Genomic DNA, 22,109 nt, shown 5'->3' with positions numbered 1-22,109 from the left:
CTTCAAAAAGAGGGAAATCCCAGTGATTTTAACAAATAGAAGAGAAACTAACACCCTTTTCTTTTTTTTTTTTCATCTTTATTAACTTGGGTATTTCTTTTTTTTTTATTAACTTGAGTATTTTTTATATACATTTCGAGTGTTATTCCCTTTCCCGGTATCCGGGCAAACATCCCCCTCCCCCCTCCCCTTCCTTATGGGTGTTCCCCTCCCAACCCTCCCCCCATTGCCGCCCTCCCCCCACCAGTCTAGTTCACTGGGGGTTCAGTCTTAGCAGGACCCAGGGCTTCCCCTTCCACTGGTGCTCTTACTAGGATATTCATTGCTACCTATGAGGTCAGAGTCCAGGGTCAGTCCATGTATAGTCTTTAGTTAGTGGCTTAGTCCCTGGAAGCTCTGGTTGCTTGGCATTGTTGTACATATGGGGTCTTGAGCCCCTTCAAGCTCTTCCAGTTCTTTCTCTGATTCCTTCAACGGGGGTCCTGTTCGCAGTTCAGTGGTTTGCTGCTGGTATTCGCCTCTGTATTTGCTGTATTCTGGCTGTGTCTCTCAGGAGCGATCTACTAACACCCTTTTCATATTACATACATTTCTTTGCTTAGTGTGTCACAACAACCAGGATATTCAAGGGATAGCAAATTTATCTTAAAGGAATACAAAAAGGGAGAGACTTCATTCCTTAGCTCTCTTGAAAGGACAGGTCAGAGTACAGAAGTTAATCATATAGAAAGTTTCTTTTACAATGATGAAGCAACTTATTAATAAAGGTCTCCTCTGTTTCTTTCTCTTTTGCTACATAATTATATTAAGTATTAAAATTATATTAAGTATTAAAAGAAACTATGAAAGGAAAATCTTTTAATGAATATTGTTGATTATAGGAAAAGAATGAGAGGTGTGGAGAAATGGTTTCGTGATTAAGAGCACTTATTGCTCTAGAGGATTGACCTTTAGTTCCCAGAATTCACCTTCACTCACAACCACTTATAACTCTAGCTTCAGATTATGTGATACCCTCTTCTGTCCTCTTTAGCCACATCCTCATATAGTGCACAAACAGGCACACACAAGCACATAAACACAAAAATAAAAATTAAATAATAAATCTTTAAAAACAATGAGAAATGATGTTGTAGTAATTCAGAAAAGAATAAAACCTAAAATTTGTCATGTTTTATTCAATATGTTACTGAATGTCAAATCATGAATTATATAACATTTATTTCAAGAAGATAAGATTTTAATTTAGTCAAGTATTGTTGACTAAGAAACATCAATCTTGTGCTTCTAGCTTATTAGATTTTGATTGCTTTTGTGTGATCATTTTCTATGTTTGGTTCATGAAAAAAGTCCATATGTGCACTCAAAATGGGATAAAATATTTGGTACCCACTAATGTCCTATATTCAATTGCATTTAACTACCATTTACATGTTTATTAGATAAAATGTTACTAAAGAGGGATTGTTTGATATTCTATCATTGAATGAGAAATACTAAAATGTACAATAACGCCATAAATTAGAAAGGAAAAGACTTATTTCTGACACACATTAGGGATTTTTGAGGACAGAAAGACATATAAAACTTGCAACAATTTGAAAGTAAGTCTCTCAAAAATTTAAAATAATTACAAACATTCATTGACGCCCTGTGACACAACGTCTGTTTAGCATAGGTGGGGAGGAAATGATAATCCCTGGTCATTAATATGTCTCACCATCAGCAGATTTGATTTCCCAATAAAAAGACAGAAACTAATATTATGGACCCAAAACTAAAACACATCATAAAGTTATATACCAGAAAAACACCTTAACAATAAACATAGACATTACTTCAGAGGAAAGGGCTGGAGAGAAAAGTTTTCCAAGCAAAGGGACCCAAGAAGCAAGCTGAAGGAACCATTCTATTATCCAATAAAATAGAATTTCCATCTAAATTAATTACACGTTATAGGGAAGAACATTTCATGCTCATCAAGGAAACAATCTAAGAAGATCTCTCAATTTTGAACACATATGATCCAAAAGACAAGGGCACACAGATATATAAAAGAAACATTGTTAAAACTTAAATAACACATTAAACCTCATGCATTAATAGTGGGAGACTTCACAACCCACTCTCACCTATTGACAGGCCATCAAGACAAAAACTAAACAGACATATAATACAAGTAACAGACATTATGAATGACATGGTCTTAAGAGGCATCTGTAAAATATTTCACCCAAAGACAAAATAATGTATTGTCTTCTCAGCACCACATGGGTCCTTTGCCAAAATAAATCATAGAGTCAGTCACAAAACAAGACTCAACAAACAGACAAGAATTGAAATAAGACCTTGTATCTTATCAGACCACCATGTGTCAAAGCTGGACTTCAATAATAACTGAAACACCAGAAAGCCTATATACACATGAAAATTGAACAACTCTCTACTCAATGATCTCTGGTCAGGGAAAAAATAAAGAAAAAAAATAAAGAGGGAGAGACCTGGACTCGCAGAAGTGTGGACAACCCTGGGAACTCAGGGGAGACCACCAATTCTGCTCACATTCCTGAGCAAAGAGGAACCCTCTGAGAGCCCTCTGGATACAGGAACCTGGGAGCAGTGAGGGACAGGATCTCTCTGGTCTATGCCTAAGTCCAGAACTAGAAGCCAGGCTCCAGCAGGGTGGACAGACCTGAGAACAGAGTTAAGACCACTACCTCTGCTCCGAGGGACATGCCTGGAGCCCTCAGGACACAGAAATCCAGGATTACTCTGGGAAAGGACCCTTGTGGGTTCTGCCTGTGCCCAGAGCTCACACTGTCCCACAGCTCTCTGTAGCCAGATACCTTGGGGAGAGAGCAAGACTCTCAGAAATGTGGACAGTCCTGAGAGCACAGGGAAGAAGACCACTTCTGCTCACATTGCTGGCCCAAGAGAAACCCGCCTGGAGCCCTCTGGACACAGAAACCGAGGATCAGTCTGGGAAGGATCCTTTCTGTTTCCAGCTGCAACTTGACCTGATATTGTTACACAGCTCTCTGTACCTAGATATGACTGGGAGAAAACCTGTCTCCAGGAGTGCTGATACATAGGTTTACAAGAGGTCAAGTCACTGTCAGATACAGCATGACAAGCTAACACCATAGATAACCAGATTGCAGGAAGCAAGCCAAGGAACCTAAGGTACAGAAACCAAAACTAGTTGGCATCATCAGAGTCCACTTCTTCCACCAAGCAAATACTGGATATCCCTACACACTAGAAAAGAAAGAATTGAATTTAAAATCACATTTCATGACGATGATAGAGGCTTTAAGAAGGACATACGTAAATCCCTTAGAGAAATACAGTAAACAAGTAGAAGCCCTTAAAGAAGTTACACAAAAATCTCTTAATGAATTACAAGAAAATACAACAAAACTGGTGAAGGAACTGAATAAAACCAACCAGGATATAAAAATGGAAAGAAAAACAATAAAGAAATCACAAAGGGAGACAACGCTGGAAATAGAAAACCTAGGAAAGAGATAAGGAATCATAGATGAAACATCACCAACAGAATACAAGAGATTGAAGAGAGAATCTCAGGGGGATAAGATAATGTAGAATGCATTGAGATCATAGGCAAAGAATATGCAAAAAGCAAAAAATAAAATAAAATATCGAGGAATTCCGGGACACACTGAGAAAATCAAACCTAAGTAAAATAGGTATAAAAGAGATCGAAGATACCCAACTTAAAGGGCCAGTAAATATCTTCAATAAAATTATAGAAGAAAACTTCCCTAACCTAAAGAAATAGATACCCATAAACATAAAAGAAGCCTACAAACAGCAGAGATTGGACCAGAAAAGAAATTCTTCCCATCACATAGTAGTTAAAACACCAAATGCACAAAACAAAGGATGAATATTAAAAGCAGTAAGGGAAAAAGGTTAAATAACATATAAAGGCAGACCTATCAGAATTACACCAGGCTTCTCACTAGAGACTACGAAAGCCAGAAGATCCTGGGCAGATGTCATGCAGACCCTAAGAGAACAAAAATGCCAACCAAGACTGCTATTTCCAGCAAAACTTTCAACTATCATAGATGGAGATATGATATTTCATAACAAAATCAAATTTCTACAATATTTTGACAAAAATATAGCTCTACAAAGGATAATGGAGGGAAAGCTCTGACACAGAAGAGAAACTATATCATAGAAAAAGCAATAATGTAATCTTGCAAAGTACCCAAAAGAAGAGATCCACACAAACATAATTCTACCTCTAACAACAATAATAACAGGATACAACAATCACTATTTCTTAATACCCATTAATATCAAAGGACTCAATTCACCAATGAAAAGACATAGACTAACAGACTGGACCCAACATTTTGGTGTACACAGGAAACACACCTCAGTTACAAAGACAGATACTACATCGGAGTAAAAGGCTGAAAAACAATTTTCTGAAAGGTCCTAAGTAACAAGATGGAGTAGCCATTCCAATATCGAGTACAATCGACTTTCAAACAAAATTATCTAAAAAAAAAAAAAATAAGAAAGGAGAATTCATATTCACCAAAGAAAAATCTACCCAGATAAATCTCAATTCTGAATATCTATTCTCCAAACACAAGGGCACATAAATTTATAAAAGAAACCTTACTAAAGCTCATATCACAATTTGAATCTCACAGAATATTAGTAGCAGACTTCAACACCCCATTCTCTGCAATGGACAGATCATGGAAACAGAAACTAAACAGAGATACAGAGAAACTAACAGACGTTATGAATCAGATAGATTTAACAGATATCTACAGAACATTTCATCCTAAAACAAAGGAATATACCTTCTTCTAAGCACCCCAGGATATCTTCTCCAAAATTGACCAAAGAATCAGTCACAAAACAAACTTCAACAAACACAAGAAGATTCAAATAATCTGAGGCATCCTCTCAGATCACCACAGACGAATGCTGGTCTTCAATAACAACAAAAACGAGAGAAAGCTCACAAAAACGTGGAAGTTGAACACTCTTCTCAATGATAACTTGCTCAAGGAAGAAATAAAGAAAGAAATCAAATACCTTTTAGAATTTAATGAAAATGAAGACACAACATACCCAAACTTACGGTACACAATAAAAGCAGTGCCAAGAGGAACATTCATAGCTCTGAGTGCGTGCAACAAGAAACTAGAGAGAGCATGAAGTAGCATCTTGACAGCAAACCTAAAAGCTCTAGCAAATTCACTCAAGAGGAACAGAGAGCAGGAAGTAATCAAAGTCAGAGCTGAGGTCAACAAAGTACAAACAAAAAGAACTATACAAAGAAAGAAGAAAACCAGGAGCTGGTTCTTTGAGAAAATCAACAAGATATATAAACGCTTAACCAGACAAACCAGAGGGCACACAGAGAGAGAGTATTTGAATAAACAAAATCAGAAACGAAAAAGGAGACATAACAATAGAATCTGAGGGTTTTCAAAAAATCATCAGATCCTACTAGAAAAGCCTATACTCAATAAAGCTGGAAGATCTGGAGGAAATGGACAATTTTCTAGACAGATACCAGGGATCAAAGTTAAATCAGGATCAGATAAACCATCTAAACAGCCCCATAACTCCTAAAGAAATAGAAGCAGTTATTAAAAGTCTCCCAACCAAAAAAAGTCCAGCACCAGATGGGTTTGTTGCAGAATTCTATAAACATTCAAAGAAGCCCTAATACCAATACTGTCCAAACTATTCCACAAAATAGAAACAGAAGGAACCCTACACAATTCCTTCTAAGAAGCCACAATTACTCTTATACCTAAACCACAGAAAGACCCTACAACTTCTGACCAATTTCCCTCATGAATATTGATGCAAAAATACTCAATAAAGTCCTCCTAAACTGAATTCAAGAACACATCAAAATGATCATCCATCATGATCAAGTAGGCTCCATCCCAGGGATGCAGGGATGGTTCAATATATGGAAATGCATCAATGTCATCCACTAGGTAAACAAACTCAAAGGGAAAAAGAAAACCACATGATCATCTTAGTAGATGTTGAGAAAGCATTTGACAAAATTCAACACCTCTTCATGGTAAAAGTCTTGGAAAGATCAGGAATTCAAGGCCTATATCTAAACATAGTAAAAGCAGCATACCGCAAAACAGCTAACATCAAACTAAATGAAGAGGAAATGTGAGGCTATCTCATGAAAATCTGGGAGTAGACAAGGCTGCCCACTTTCTGCCTACATATTCAATATAGTACTCAAATTCCTAGCTAGAGCTATCAGGCAACAAATAGAGGTCAAAGGTATACAAATTAGAAAGGAAAAAGTAAAAATATCACTGCTTGAATATGATATGATAGTATAATTTAGTGAATCTGAAAGTTACAACAGAGAAGTCTTAAGCCTGATGAACAATTTCAGCCAAACAAATCAGTAGCCTTCCTTTACTCAAAGGATAAACAGGCTGAGAAAGAAATTAGGAAAACAACACGCATCACAGTAATCACAAATAATATAAAATACCTTGGTTGTGACTCTAACTAAGCAAGTGAAAGATTATTAGGACAAGAACTTCAAGTCTCTGAAAAAATAAATTGAAGAAGATCTCAGAAGATGGAAAGACCTTCAATGCTCAGGGATTGGAAGGATTAATACTGTCAAAAGACCATCTGGCTAAAGCAATCAACAGATCCCATGCAATCTCCATCAAAATTCCAACTCAATTTTTCATAGAGTTAGAAAGAGAAATTTGTAAATTCTTTTGGGATAACCAAAACCCCTAGGATTATTAAAACTATCTCAACAATACAAGAACTTCTGGGGGAATCACAATCTCTTACCTCAAGCTGTATTATGTATAAATAGTGATTAAAAAGTGCATTGTACTGGTTCAGAGACAGGCAGGTAGATCATTGGAATAGACTAGAAGACCCAGAAATGAGCCCACACAACTTGATTTTTGACAACAGAGCTAAAACCATCCAGTGGGAAAAAAAGATTTTCAATAAGTGCTGCTGGTTCGACTGGAGGTCAGCATGTAGAAGAATGCAGATCGATCCATGCTTATCACCCTGTACAAAGCTTAAGTACAAGTGAATAAAGGAACCCCACATCAAATCAGATACACTGAAACTAATAGAAGAGAAAGTGTGAAAGAGCCTCAAACATATTGGCCCTGGGGAAAATTTCCTGAAAATCTCCTCATATGATTATTTTTCCCCATTTTAAGGACAGAAGTATCCATACTTTGTCCTTCTTCTTGTTGTCTGTGAGTTGTATCTTGTGTAATCTGAGCTTTGGTGCTAATAACCACTTATCAGTGAGTCCATATCCTGTGTGTTTTTTGTTTGTTTTTTGTACTGTTTGGTTTTTGTTTTTTGTGTTTTTTTTTTTTTTGTAATTGTGTTTCCTCACTCAGGATGATATTTTCTAGCTCCGTCCATTTGCCTTTGAATTTCATGAAGTCATTGTTTTTAATAGCGGAGTAGTACTCCATTGTGTAAATGTACCACATTTTCTGTATCCATTCCTCTGTTGAGAGACATCTGGGTTCCTTTCAGATTCTAGATATACTAAAAAAGTCTGCTATGAATATATTGGAGCATGTGTCCTTAAGGCCAAATTCATTCTATGAGATCACAGTCACCCTGAAACCTAAACCACACAGCAACTCCACAAGAAAAGAGAATACCAGATTCATTTCTATTTTATACATTGATGCAAAAGTACTCTATATAATACTGGCAAACCAAATCCAAGAACACATCAAAGACATCAGTCATCAAGATAAATAGGACTTCATACCAGAGATTCATGAATGGTTCAATATATGAATTCTACTATATAAACAAATGAAAGAGAAAACAATCACATGACACATTATCTCATTAGATACTGAAAAAGCTATTGATAAAATCCAACACACCTTCATGCTAAAGATATGAGAGTATTCATGAATATAGAGAAGATACCTAAACATAATCAAAGCAAAATACAGCTAGACAATAGCCAACATTAAACAAAATGCAGAGAAACTCACATTTCACTAAAACCATTGACAAGACAAGTCTGCCTACTCTCTCCCTATCTACTCAATATAGCATTTGTGTTCCTGCCAGAGCAATTACACAAATAAATGAGATCAAAGAGATACAAATTAGAAGGGAAGAAGTCAAAGTATCAATATTTACAGACAATATGATAGTATGTATAAGTATAGAAAATTCCTACTGCTGATAACCACCTTCAGCAAAGTGGTTGGATACAAAATATCCTCAAAGAAATCTGTAGCCCTCCTTTAAACAAATGAAAAATGGGCTGAGAAGGAAATTAGAGAGACATCTCCCTTTACAATCCAATCAAAAGTATAAAATATCTTGGTGTAACTCTAGCCAAGGAAGTATAAGACCTGTATAACAAAAACGTCAAGTAAATCTTTGAAGAAATAATTTGAGGAAAACCACAGAAGACAGAAAGATCCACATACTCATGGATATGTAGGATTAACATAGTAAAAATTTTCATCTTATCAAAAGTAGTCTACAGATTCAATGCAATTTCCATCAAAGTTCCAATTTCCATCAAAGTTCCCATACAACTTTTTATAGAAGATGAAAGAGCAGTTCTCGACTTCATGCGTAGAAACAAAACAAAATAAACAAACAAAAAAACTAGGACAGCCAAAATATCCTGTACTATAAAAGAAATTCAAGAGGAATCAACTTCCCTGACCTCAACCTGTACTACACATCCATAATAATGAAAACTCCATGGTATTGGTATAGGAAGGGATACATTGAGTGTTGATTGATGGAATCAAATGAAAGACTCAGAAATAAATTCATAGACCTGTGGACAAGTGACATTTGACAAAGAATCCAAAATCATATGCTGGAAAAAAGGAAGAATCTTCAACAAATGATACTGGATGTATACATATAGAAGAATGGAAACAGATATACATTTAGCATCCTGCACAAAACTCAAGTCCAAGTGAATCAAGGAGTGCAACCGAAAACTTGATACACACAATCTTATATAAGACAAAGAGGGAAATACTCTTGAACCCATTGGTTCAGGAAATAGTTCCTGAGCAGAATACCAATGACTCTCAATCTGAGAGAGGGTTAATACCTAAAATTTACAAAGAACTCAAGAATTTAGACACCAACACTCCAAATAACCCAGTTAAAGATGGGGTATGCAACTAAACAGAGGATCCTCAACAGAGGATTCTTGAATGGCCGAGACACACTTAAAGTAATGTTCAAAGTTTTTAAGTTGTCAGGAAAATGCAATGGTCCTACCTGAAGACCCAGCTATATCACTCCTGAGCTTATATCCAAAAGATGCTCAAACATGCCAGAAGGGCACATGCTCATCTATGCTCATAACAGCTGTATCCATAATAGCCAGAAAGTGGAAACAAGCTAGATGTCCCTCTAATGAAGAATGGATTTTTTTAAAAAATGTGGTTCATTTACACAATGGAATACTACTCAACTACTATATACATAGACATCATGAATTTTGTTAGGGAAATAGAATTTGAAAATATCATCCTGACTGAGGAAGCCAAGTATCAAAAGGGCATGTGTGGTATGTACTCACCTATAAGTGGATATTACCCCTAAAATATAGATACCCTGTTACATTTTATAGTCCCAAAGAAGCTAAACAAAAGAAAGGTTCAAGGAGGGAAGCTTGATTCTTGCTTAGAAGGGGAAAGAAAATAGTCATAAGAAGCAGATGGAGGTAGGGAACTAGGAGAGAGAGGGGATGTGGAGTAGAACGCATGGTTTGTAATCAGGTGTTGGAAGGACAGAAGAGATGACACAATGACCATGAAAATGAACAGAAATCTTCAACTGATGTGGCAGTGGAGGTGGGGGGCATCTATGGGATAAAACAAAGACCTGGGATAAGGAAAGTGCCCAAGAATCAATGTCAATGACCTGAGCTGTGACTCACTACACTGGAGATAATGTAACCAGAATAGGCCATTACCTGTAGCCAGACAGGTACCCCACTAGAGCTATAGAGACAACCACAAAACTTTTAACCCAAAATGTATCCTGTCTGTAAGAAATGCAGACATGGGGAAGGGAGCAGAGAAAGAGAGAATGGCCAACCAATAATCAGCCTAAATTGAGGCACATGCTATGGGCTATCACCTAACACTATTGATGACACTGTTATGCTTGTAGACAGGAACATATTTTCATCTGAGAGACTCCACCCCAGCAGCTGATTCAGGCAGATACAGACACCCACATCTAAACCCTGTATGAAGCTTTAGGACTCATTTTTTAACTGGATATTTTATTTACTTACATTTCAAATGTTATCCCCTTTGCTGGTTTCTCTTCTGGAATCCTATACTATTGCCCCTTACTCTGCTTCTGTGAGTGTGTCACCCACTCACTCCTGCCTCACCACCCTAGCATTCTTCTAAGCTGTGGCTTCAAATCTTCACAAGATCACGGGCCCACACTCCCACTGGTGCCAGATGAGGCCCCTTCAGCTCATGCAGTCCTCCTATCTCCTCCATTGGCGACCCTTTGACTAGTTGTATAGTTGGCTTTAGCATCCGCATCTGTATTGGTCAGAATCTGACAGAGCCTCTCAGGAGACAACTATATCAGGCTTCAGTCAGCAAGCTCTTCTTGGCATCAGCAATAGTGTCTGGGTTTGGTGTTTGCATTTGGGATGGGTGTCCAAGTGGGTCAGTCTCAGGATTGCCTTTCTTTAGTCTCTGCTCTACTCTTTGTTCCTGTAGTTACTTTAGACAGGAGCAATTATAGGATAAAATTTTGGAGATGGCAGGTTAATCCCATCCCTCAACAGGTGTCCATGCGTATTTTCTAGATAGTGTTTCCACAGGTTCTACCTCCACTTTGTGGGATATTTCAGCTAATGCCATCCCTGTGCGGTCCTAGGAGGCTCTTTATTTCCTGGCATCTGGGACTTGATGGTTGCTACCCACGATTTCCCATTGCTATACACCTCTGTTCAATTTCCTGACCATCAGTATATTCCAACTCATCCCATACCTGATTGTGTTTCTCTTTTTCCCCTCTTCCTTCTCTCTTCTTTCTATGTCTCTCTCTCACTCTCAACTTCCCTTGATTATTTTGTTCTCTTTCAAAGTCACCATTTACACTATTGTCTTCCTTCCTTTTGAGCTCCATGTGGTCCATGTGTTGAATCATGGGTATCCTGAACTCTTTGCCTATTATCTACTTTTTAGTGAGTACATACTGTGTGTGTTAATTTTGACTGAGTTATTTCAATCAGGATGATATTTTCTACATCCATCTACTTCCCAAAGAATTACATGAAGTCATTGATTTAATAGCTGAGTAGTATTCCATTGTATACATGTACCACATTTTCTGTATCCATTCCTCTGTTGAAAGACATCTGGGTTCCTAACAGCTTCTGGCTATTATAAATAAGGCTGCTATGAACATAGTGGAGCATATTTCTATGTTATAATTTGGAGCATATTTTGGGTATATATCCAGGATTGGTATAGCAGAGTCCTCAGGTAGTACTATATCCAATTTCTTGAGCAACTGCCAGACTAATTTCTAGAGTGGTTGTACCAGTTTGCTATCTCACTAACAATGGAGGAGTGCTCCTCTTTCTCTGCATCTTCGCCAGCATCTGTTGTCACCTGAGTTTTTGATCTTAGCCATTCTCACTGGTGTGAGGTGAAATCTCAGGGTTGTTTTGATTTGCATTTCCCTTATGACTAAAGATGTTGAACATTTCTTTAGGTGTTTCTCAGCCATTCGCTATTTCTCAGATAAGAATTCTTTGTTTAGCTCTATACCACATTTTTTATAGGATTATTTGATTCTCTGGAGGTTAACTTTTAAAGACATTTTCCCAATCTGTTGGTTGCTGTTTTGTCCCATTGACAATGTCATTTGCCTTACAGAAGCTTTGCAATTTTATGAAGCCCCATTTGTAGATTCTTGATCTTAGAGCATAAGACATTGGTATTCTCTTCATGAAAATTTTCCCTGTGCCTATGAGTTCGAGGCCCTTTCCCATTTTCTCTTCTATTAGTTTCAGGGTATTGGTTTTTATGTGGAGGTCCTTGGTCCACTTGGACTTGAGCTTTGTACAGGGCCTTAAGAATGAATCAATTTGCAACTCCTGGTATTCTTGATTGTTTTGTATAGTTCTTTTTGTTTCTACTTTTGCTGATTTCAGCTCTGAGTTTGATTACTTCCTGCCTTCTACTCCTCTTGGCTGAATTTATTTCTCTTTGTTCTAGAGTTTTAGGTGTGCTATCAAGCTGATAGTGTATGCTCTATCTAATTTCTTTTTGAAGGCATTCAGATCTATGTGTTTTCCTCTTAGCACTGCTTTCATTGTGTCCCATACGTTTGGGTATGTTGTGCCTTCATTTTCATTAAATTTCAAAATGTCTTTAATTCCTTTATTTCTCCGTTGACCAAATTATCATTGAGTAGAGAACATTGTTTAGCTTCCATGCATAGTTGTGCTTTCTGTCATTTTTTGTTGTTACTGAAGACCACTCTTAGTCCATAGTGATCTGATAGGATGCATTGATTATTTCCCTCTTCTTGTATCTATTGGGGCATGTTTTGTGAGGAGGTACCATGAGGTGTTGAGAAGAAAATATATTATTTTGTTTTACGGTGAAAGGTTTTAAAGAAATCTGTTAAATCCACTTTGTTCATAACTTCTGTTTGTTTCACCGTGTCTCCATTTAGTTTCTGTTTCCATGATCTGTCCATTCATGACACTGGTATATTTAAGTCTCCTACTATTTTTTTTATTAATTTGAGTATTTCTTATATACATTTCGAGTGTTATTCCCTTTCCCGGTATCCGGGCTAACATCCCCCTCCCCCCTCCCCTTCCTTATGGGTGTTCCCCTCCCAACCCTCCCCCCATTGCCGCCCTCCCCGCACCAGTCTAGTTCACTGGGGGTTCAGTCTTAGCAGGACCCAGGGCTTCCCCTTCCACTGGTGCTCTTACTAGGATATTCATTGCTACCTATGAGGTCAGAGTCCAGGGTCAGTCCATGTATAGTCTTTAGGTAGTGGCTTAGTCCCTGGAAGCTCTGGTGCTTGGCATTGTTGTACATATGGGGTCTCGAGCCCCTTCAAGCTCTTCCAGTTCTTTCTCTGATTCCTTCAACGGGGGTCCTATTCTCAGTTCAGTGGTTTGCTGCTGGTATTCGCCTCTGTATTTGCTGTATTCTGGCTGTGTCTCTCAGGAGCGATCTACATCCGGCTCCTGTTAGTCTGCACTTCTTTGCTTCATCCATGTTGTCTAATTGGGTGGTCTCCTACTATTATTGTGTATGATGCAATGTATGATTTGAGCTTTAGTAGAGTTTCTCTTATGAATGTGGGTGCCCTTGCATTTGGAGCATAGATGATCAGAATTGAGTGTTCATCTTGGTAGCTTTTTCCTTGAATGAGTATAAAGTGTCCTTTCTTATCTTTTTGATAACTTTTGGTTGAAAGTCGATTTTATTCAATATTAGAATGACTACTCTAGCTTGTTTCATGGGACCATTTGCTTGGAAGTTTTTTTTCTAGTCTTTTACTTTTAGGTAGCTTCTTCTTTGTCACTGAGGTGCATTTCCTGTATGCAGCAAAATGTTGGGTCCTGATTAGGTATCTAGTTTATTAGTCTATGTCTTTTTTATTGGTGAATTGAGTCAGTTGATGTTAAGAGATATTAAGCAATAGTGATTGTTTTCTGCTGTTTTTATTGTTCCTGGTGGAATTATATTCACGTGGCTCTCTTTTTTGGGTTTGATACAAGAAGATTACTTTCTTGCTTTTTCTAGGGTGAAGTTTCCTTCCCTGTGTTGGAGTTTTCCTTCCATTATCCTTTGTTGGGCTGTATTTGTGGAAATGTGTTGTATAAATTTGGTTTTGACACGGAATATCTTGGTTTATCCATCTATGGTATTTGAGAGTTTTCATGGATATAGTAGCCTGGTCTTCTCATTGTGTCCTAGATTTCCTGGATGTTTGGGTTAGGAGATATTTGCTTTTTGCATTTTCTTTGATTACTGTTTAAATGCTTTTTATGTAATCTTCTGCCCCTGATATTCTCTCTTCAATCATTTATATTCTGTTGGTTATGCTTGCGTCTTTGACTCCTGATCTATTTCCTAGGTTTTTCTAACTTCAGGGTTGTCTCTCTTTATGATTACTTTATTGTTTCTATTTCCATAGTTAGATCTTGGATGGTTTTGTTCAATTCATTCACCTGTTTAGATTTTTTTCCCTGAAATTCTTTAAGGGATTTTCTGTGTTTCCCCTTTTAGGGCTTCTACTTATTTACCTGTGTTGTCCTGCTTTTCTTCAAGGGAGTTATTTATGTTCTTCTTAAAGTCCATTATCAGCACCATGAAATGTGATTTTAAATCCAAATCTTGCTTTTTCCATGTGTTGAGATATCTAGTATTTGCTGTGGTGGGAGAACTGGTTTCTGATTATGCCAAGTAGTCTTGGTTTCTTTTGCTTCGGTTCTTGTGCTTGCCTCTCACCATCTGTTTATCTCTGATGTTAGTTGTCTTGCTGTCTCTGCCTGGAGCTTGTCTCTCCTGTGAGCCTGCGAGCCTGTGAGGTGTGATCTTTGAAGTGAGAGTGCTCCTGTGGAACAGCGTCTGCTCTGGTTTGAGATGGAGACTGGAAGAGTATTGTCCTAGGCTGCCCTGCAACTCCCATGCCCCATGTTCTCCCAAGGTGTTTCTCCTTGGACATTCAATGGGAAGAATGTGTGATCTTACCTATGGGCTGAGAGCTTATGAAGAAGAGTGCTCCTGGCAGATCAGCTTTCTGCAGGCAGGGTTTGTGTCCGAGGGCTGTGCAACAGTCTTGAGTCTGGGTGCTGATGGAGATCTGAAGGACCCTGTCTCAGAACCTTCTGAGACTCCTGAGCCATGCGCTTTCTAGGTGGTCTCTCTTTGGACAGTCGATGAGGAAGAAGTTGGGTTCCACCTGTGGGCTGTGGGCTTAGGAGGGAGAGTGCTCCTGGCAGACCAGCTCTCTGCAGGTAAGTTTGTGTCCCAGGGCAATGGGAATAACCTCTAGCTCGGGGCGCAGATGGAGAACTCTCCTCATTTTTTTAAACAGGTTATTTTGTTCTCTGGAGTCTAATTTCTTGAGTTCTTTGTGCATATTGGATATTATCCCTCTCTCAGACGTAAGATTGGTAAAGATCCTTTCCTAATCTGTTGGTTGCCGTTTTCTCCTAATGACAGTGTCCTTTGCCTTACAGAAGCTTTGCAATTTTATGAGGTCCCATTTGTCTATTGTTGATCTTAGAGCATAAGTGATTGGTGCTTTGTTTATGAAATTTACTTCTGTGTGCATGTGTTCAAGGCTTTCCCACACTTTCTCTTCTGTTAGATTCAGTGTATCTGGCATGTAGAAAGCCTTGATAACCTTACATGTGAGCTTTGTGTAGAGAGATAAGAAGGGTTCAATTTGCATTCTTCTTCATGTGGACCACCAGTTGAGCCAGCCTCATTTATTAAAAATGCTTTTTTCCACAGGTTCATTTTAACTTCTTTGTCAAAGATCAAGTGACCATAGTTGTGTGGGTTCATTTCTGGGTCTTGTCATTCTCTGTACCAATACCATGCACTTTTGTCACTATTGCTCTATAGTACAGCTTGAGGTTAGGGATGGTGATTCCTCCAGATTTTCTTTTATTGTTGAGTATAGTTTTTGTTATCCTGGGTTTTCTGTTATTCCAAACGATTTTGAGAATTGCTGTTTGTATCTCTTTGAAAGATTTAGTTGGAAATTTGATGGGGATTGCATTGAATCTGTATATTGCTTTCAGCAAGATGGCCACTTTTACAGATTAATCCTGCTAATCCATAAGCATCAGAGATCGTTCCATCTTCTGAGGTGTTCTTCCATTTATGGAAGACTAGGGGGAAGGATTGTTGGCCCGGGAAGGAATAGAAACTCCTCAGGAAAACCAATTAGTTAACCTGGACCTTTGGATATTGCACTCTTTGAGCTACAAACTAATGAACATACATGACCTGGACCTGGGCCTCCACATACATTTGTAGCAGATATGAAGCTTAGTTTTCATGTTGGACATGAACAAATGTGGAGGTAGCTATTCCAAAAACTTTTGTGTGTCTCTGGGATATGTTTTTCCTATATAGGATACCTTATCTGGCCTAAGTGTGATAGAAGATGACTAGCCTTGAAGATATGCTAATAGCCAGAGTCCAGGGATACACGAGGAATCCAAGCCAATCAGAGGAGAAGTGACAGGGGACTGGGGAATGGACTTTGTGAAGGGATGAACAGGAGGGGCTCAGTGAGCAGAACCTAAGGGAAAACATAACAATAATTATTGAATTAAAAAAAATGGAAACCATGAATTTCCAAGTATAACCTAATGATTTACTTCAACAAAAATAAAACATCAATATAAAGATAAAATATAATGAAAAAACACACAAGTGATAGTTATCACATACATCACATACCATACCTAAAAATAACCTTTATCAAATTACATAAGCAATTTTGGCAGACCAATGAGGAAGATGTCTCCATAGCATAGAAAAATAGATTACAGCATCACAATTTAAACAAAAAGAAAACTTGGAAATACTTTTCATCTTATTTCTTTACACAAAATGAAAACTAATTGTGTGATGAGATCCTATTAAGGGATAGGTTTGCAAATGCTAAAATAAACTGACAATACATAATGTTGTCATGGATACGAAGTAGCAGGGAATCTAAAACATTGCTGACAGCTTTATAAATTATTATAAATACTCTGAAGCCATCTGACAGCCTATACTAACAGAAAATATTTTAAGAGTAATTTGCTCCTATATAAATAAGCTTTTGCATAAAATATGAAAATAAATATTACTACACATATATGTATGTGTAGTGATAGAACTGGGAATAACTTCACTACCAATAATTGAACAAGCAGGACTATGTTGTACATTCATGCAATGAAACATCATATAAGAAAAATGAATGAATTATCATTACACATTGATATAAACACAGTGTTATGTAATATGAATGAGAACACAAAAGTGTTTCACTTTATGATTTTTCCCATACAAACTAAAAGAAAATTCTAAGTAATATCTTATTGAATGAGAGACAGCTATATAAGATGGTAAAATATCTGCTTCTTGTTCTTAAAAATCTAGCATGATTACTCAGTATTCCTCAGTATTCACCACAATCCTTTCAGGTTCTTTTTTTTCAGTTTTTTAAGTAGCAAATGTATTTATTGATAGCATATATAAAACTTTTTGTTTAATACAAATATATGTGTATGTATCAGTAATATATATTCATACGTATATAAATATATATGTATAAATAACTGATTGGTGACAATTACATTTCTAAATAGGTTTTAAACCTATATATGATGGATAATAAATGCATCCATGCTTGTAGCCCCATATTAATAATCACTATCTTAAAACATAAATCAACCTCCACAGTAGTGCAAAGGAAAAGGGAAATAAAACATTAGGCCAATATTTATGGTCATAACTTACTGAATAAATAGAATGCCTGACTACTGGTTCAATCAACAGCTTTTTTGAGCTATGGATCTGTTGGGGAGAACAATTTTAGTGTTCTCCATTATTGTAGGCTAAAAATCTCAAAGGCTTGTTTTTGAGGAAAATAAACAGAATTAAAATGTTCTTGAAAGCAGCATGTGTGTGTGTCAGTAACTCTAGATTTGAGGTAATAATCACTGCTATTCAGAGATGAGACAGAAAAAAACTATCATAGAGGAAAACATCACTAAATATCATGCTAAATCGCATTTTTAAATAGAGTGCCACTACACAAATACAAGTTGAAGAATTATCCTCAAAATAAAAGTAACAATATGTGTGATTTTTTGAGCATTGCATGGCAAGTACTTCTGCTTGTGCAAGGTTCTTGTCTACCAGTATAGCAGAATATACTTAAAAATCATTTCTTTTTTTTCCCCAGGCCCGAGACCAGAGCAAGACCAACTTTTCTGCTCCATGTGACCTTCCTGGTGGACTCAGGACACAGGCCCACAGGAACATGTGAAGACCAGAAGACAGGAAAGACTACACGCCCGAAAGCAGAACACTCTGTTCCCATAACTGGCTGAAAGAAAACAGGAAAACAGGTCTACAGCACTCCTGACACACAGACCTATAGGACGGTGTAGCCACTGTCAGAAATACCAGAACAAGGTAACACCAGAGACAACCTGATGGCGGGAGGCAAGCACAGGAACCCAAGCAACAGAAACCAAGACTACATGGCATCACCGGAGCCCAATTCTCCCATCAAAGGAAACACTGAATATCCAAACACATCAGAAAAGCAAGATCTAGATTTAAAATCACATTTGATCATGATGATGAAGAACTTCAAGAAAGACATAAAGAACTCCCTTAGAGAAATGCAGGAAAACACAAATAAACAAGCAGAAGCCTAAAAAGAGGAAATGCAAAAATCCCTGAGAGAATTACAGGAAAACACAATCAAACAGTTGAAGGAATTAAAAATGGAAATAGAAACAATAAGGAAAGTACAAAGAGAGACAACCCTGGATATAGAAAACCAAAGGAAGAGACAGGAAGCCGTAGATACAAGCATCACCAACAGAATGCAAGAGATAGAAGAGAGAATTTCAGGAGCAGAAGATTCCATAGAAATCATCAACACAACTGTCAAAGATAATGTAAAACAGAAAAAGATACTGGCACAAAACATACAGGAAATCCAGGACACAACAAGAAGATCAAACCTAAGGATAATATGTATAGAAGAGAGTGAAGACTCCCAACTCAAAGGACCATTAAATATCTTCAACAAAATCATAGAAGAAAACTTCCCTAACCTAAAGGAGATGCACATAAACATACAAGAAGCCTACAGAACTCCACATAGATTGGACCAGAAAAGAAACTCCTCCTGTCACATAATAGTTAAAACACCAAATGCACAAAACAAAGAAAGAATATTAAAAGCAGTAAGGGAAAAAGGTCAAGTAACATATAAAGGCAGACCTATCAGAATTAAAAGTCATTTCTTTACCTTTTTTTCCCTGGGTGTTTGGTTCTGTCTTAGGTCTCTGAGCCATTAAGCCCCTGGATTCTGCTCCTCCAGTTTTTGGTTGATAAGCTTTTAATTCTTGCCGCTTTTCTGAAGGGAAATGTAGGAGGGGTTTCTAGGTAAGGGGCAAGACCTCGGGATGGATGAGAGAGGGGATACTGCACTCAGTATGTAATCCATAAAGGAATAAAATAATAAAAATATAAATAAGAAAGAGGAAAGAAAAAAGTCAAATATCAAATATTTAGACTAAGTGCTGGAGAAATACCTCAGTGGTTAAAAGTATTTGACGCTCTGGGAGAGGGTTCGATCACTGCTTCTCTGACTTCCGTTTAGGAGTAAGTAATTTCCTTTTCTGGCCTCTGCTGTGCCAAACACACACACACACACACACACACACACACACACACACACACACACACACACACACAAACACACACACAGATATATATATAATTATATATATATATATATGCTACACATACCAACATGAAGTCAACACTGTTATACACATAAAAAAGTGCAAGAGCAAATAAATGAAATGGTAAGTCATATTGAAATATAGAAACATGAACGCAGTGAATGTATTTGTCATATATTAAATATGTTTGGAATAACAGTTTGCAGCCAAAGTTGGGACTACATAATTTATCCAAAAGGATGTACTCTGCAAAAATTCAGTGAAACTGTAGGAGAAACATGGTTGAGATCCATCAAGAGGAATTGTTAGAATTGAGGATGCACCACAGACAGAACAGAGGCATTATCCACAAAGGAAGAGGTAAAAAAATAACAACAAAGACTTTTCTAGAACTGTAGACATCACACTGAAAGCATTGTTTAAAGAAAGACATGTACTTGAACACTGGAAAAATGTGTGGAAACAAATGAAAAGGTATTAAAGGTGAGAGCTCTCTAAGGAATGAGTGTGTCTCTAACAAGGACCAAGCCGTGCTGCAAATTATACACTACATCTTCTGTCTCACCAAAATCCGTTGATCAACAACAACTAATACACTGAGGAAAGAGAGTACTACTAATACAAGAAACTCAACTGACACGAGAAAGAGACTGTGTGCTTACTGCTCAATTTTTTTAAATATAAAAGACTTCTCTAAAGTAGAGTCACTCTGAAGAAAAGTTATCCATGCTTACTTGTACTGCATAAGAAAAAGCATGCACCAGGTATGGGAATCTAGACCTTTTATTATTGTTTGGAAGTTATTGAAAATATTTATTATTATAATCATAATTATATAATGACAATATAACTATCAATATAATATCATTATCAATACATTATAATCATTAACATACTGGTTAATTTATATTATAATACAATGTTTGTTAACATAATTGATAATAAAATATTAATTATTATACCATTAGTATAGCTAATAATTTTATTAATGATGTATGTGAGAGATCCAGAAGCTGGGATTTGCATACATGTGTATACATGTGTGGAGATCAGAGAACAGTATGTGGGTTCCTGTATTTTTTGTCAGGTAAGCCTACTCTTAAAGGAAGTGTTTTTACCAGCTCTCAACCATCTCAACACTCCTTATTAGCAGGAATTTAATAAGAACATTTTAATTTAGATTAAGAATGAATCATATATTTAATGAAGATAAACTTAAGACCAGAATCATATATCTCAAGAATTCCTGTGAAAACTTGTAAGAATGTATCAGACAAGGACTTCTAAATAAACGTTCATAACAATATTTATTCCTAATAATAAATTTAAAACAAATATTCAGAAGTAGGTGGTTGCATAAAAAAATAAGTTGCATCTGAATTTATGAATAAGTGTGAAGGATGATTCGATATAGTATAAAATTTTAGTGGCAGAGATCATAAACACTATACTGAGCATGAGAGTCATACAAAACACATTATCTCTTTGAAATAACCATTTAAAATTTAAATTCATAGAAATATATATAGTTAATACAGGGCAGAAAGAAACTGTGAGATAGTAGAACTGTATATGTGATGGTGGTTATGTGCATGTACACATTGTATAACTTAATGGAAATTATAGGATACAAAGATTTCCTATCAAGTGTAACTGCACACTTTTAAAATTACAACTTAAGTCCTGAACAATACCGCAAGCTGTAGGCAAAATATTGCCTCTAATGGGGGACACATAGACACAGAAACAACCTGGCTTTGGAACAGGCACTGTCTAGTTTTGGTGACTGATAAGAGAAACTGGCCATTGCTCTTCACTCTTTAAGAGAAGATGTTTGAGACATATCCCTTGGCCAAGGAAAGAACAAACTGTACAATTAAATGTATATAACTCTAACAGTCCACTAAGGTAGGAGCACACTAGATCTGGCTATGTTATCTCTATTGTCAACTTAAATCTGGTTCCAAGTTTCCTTTAGAAAAGAATCTTCCCATGGGCTTATCCTTGCTAAATAATTACTTTGTTGCTACTGTGTTTTCTTGTTTTTGTTGTTGTTGTTGATGATGATGCTTATTTTGCTTTACCTTTTGTTTTCTTTCATGTTTTCAGACAGTTTTATTACTTATGGGGCTTCAAAATGTTATCAAGTTGCCTGTTCTTCTGCTTCATCCTCTAGAGTCTGGGATTGATTGATGGTTTTTGTGGTTTATATATTCTTTATTTTGGATCAGCTTTACAGTTTAGAAATATTGTGTAGAAAATAGAATGTTTCCCCTATTTCACATTGACACAGCTTTCCCTTTTACTGCCTTCTTCCACTGGCCTGAGAACCAGCTATAATCGATTAATTAGTATTGACCCATTTATACTAAAGCATGAAGGCTCCACCATAGTTTAGACTCTATCATGAAACTTTCATTTTCTGTAATTGTATAATTTCATATACCCAAATTTAGGGCATTTCACTGTCCTGAAAGACCTGTAAAATGCTAATTAATTCTTCTTTCCTCACCACTAGTTCTAAAGAACTTTGGATTTTATTTTAAATTTTCTT

Source organism: Rattus norvegicus, chromosome 1 (assembly GCF_036323735.1).
Source record: "Rattus norvegicus strain BN/NHsdMcwi chromosome 1, GRCr8, whole genome shotgun sequence".
Lineage (NCBI taxonomy): Eukaryota > Metazoa > Chordata > Mammalia > Rodentia > Muridae > Rattus > Rattus norvegicus.
This window is presented reverse-complemented; position numbering follows the sequence as displayed.